Genomic DNA, 1,869 nt, shown 5'->3' with positions numbered 1-1,869 from the left:
CGTGTGTGTGTGTGTGTGTGTGTGTGTGTGTGTGTGTGTGTCAGTCTCAATGCCAGACAGACAGACAGACCTGTAATAAAGTGGCAGCTAGGAATCTTTCTGTGACGGACTCAGTCTACCCTGTAGCCTTGTAGCAAGTCGGACAGAGGGAGCTGAACGTGTGTGTGACTTCTACCATTTATCCCTTAACTCACACACCCTCGCGTGAACGTAGATGTGTTCTGGCTTCGAGGACAGTTGGAAATAGACAGATCTGTGAAGGTGTGCTAGCTTCTTGGGGTTTTTTTGTTGTTTTTTTTTCTTCTTTTCTGTTTTTTGGGGGTAAGTGTTTTACGGCGTTCGCAACTACATAAGGTCATAATATGAGCGAGTGAGACTCATTAAACTTTTTTTTTTCGGTTCATTGGAAATTTAGAATTTTACTTCGATGAGATTAGAAATAGACAGAATTGTCAAATAGACTGGTAGGTAGAGTGGGGTGTGTGGGTGGTAAGCGGGTGCTCTGGTGTGGTTTGCTTCTTCTTTCCTAAAAAAAAACAACTATCGTCCTTCTCTCTCTTCCTCCTTCTTTTTTATGTTTGTTACTCTCCTATAACACGTCATCTATTCTTCGGCACTTTTATAACCTTATTGTGTTGCGAGTGCCGTAAAACACTAACTAAAATAAAACAAAGAGTGGTGTGTGTATTTAATGTCTTATTTCGTCTACACACAGAGAGAGATAGGTGTGCTAGCCGCAAAGAGCTTATATTATACAGATAGAAGTGAGAAATAGACTAGTAGATAGAGTAGGGTGTCTATATTTTATTCCTTATCTCGTCTACACACAGTGATATATTATTCTGTCCTGGCTTCGATGAGGTTATAAACAGATACAGTTGGAAAATAGACTGGAAGAGTGGGGTGTTTATTTATTTGTCTACAGACAGAGAGAGAGAGAGAGAGAGAGAGAGAGAGAGAGAGAGAGAGAGAGAGAGAGAGAGAGAGATGTGCTAGCCTAGAGAAGGTTATAAACAGACAGTATTGTGAAACAGACTGGTAGAGTGGATGTCTATTTATTTCTTATTTCGTCTACACAGAGTGATGTGTGGGTGGTTAGCGGGTGGTCTGATGTAGTCTTGCTGCAAGTCGGATATATAGAATAATATTGTGAGATAGACCGGTAGATAGAGTGGGGCGTCTATTTAATTTCTCATCTTGTCTACACACATGCTGTGATAGGTGTGCTGTTAGCCTAAAGACGAGTCGGACAGACGTAAAACAGATAGCATACATGTTTATTTCCTTAACTCCTCTACACTAGCTGGTAAGATGACGGTGGTTTTGTTTTTGTTTTTATTTGTTTTTGTTTGTTTAATTTTGTTGTTGTTGATACGATAAAGGATAAAGCTTTTTAATGGACACATTTATTGTATATTTATTTTTTTGTTGATTCGATAAAGGATAATGCGCTTTTTTAAAATCGAGACATTTATTTGTCAGTTATCTAGTTATTTATTGAAACATTTACCAAATTATTATGAAAACATTTATAGGCTATCTTCAAAGCCTTTATCATATTTTTATGAAGACATTTCTAAGTTATTATTTTTTAAAAATTCAATCGCAATTAATATCTCGACTTCTATTCAAGATTTTTAAAATGTATTTATTTAATTAAAAGCAAAATTAAGATAACACCATCAACTGCTATGAGGCCAAAAATTGACGAGCGCCTGATTCCACCGCGTCGTGACACACAATAATATATGGGTGGCGTCTTTTCTTTTTTCTTCTTGTGTAGTTTGTATCTATTTATCCTGCTCTCTACATGCACCACATGACCTGTGCTAGATCTATTTCGATGTTCTTCACTTCACTCAAAAATAA

The sequence above is a fragment of the Aplysia californica genome, unplaced genomic scaffold, assembly GCF_000002075.1.
Source record: "Aplysia californica isolate F4 #8 unplaced genomic scaffold, AplCal3.0 scaffold01292, whole genome shotgun sequence".
In the NCBI taxonomy this organism is placed as follows: Eukaryota; Metazoa; Mollusca; class Gastropoda; order Aplysiida; family Aplysiidae; genus Aplysia; species Aplysia californica.
Note: the sequence above shows the minus strand (reverse complement) of the source record.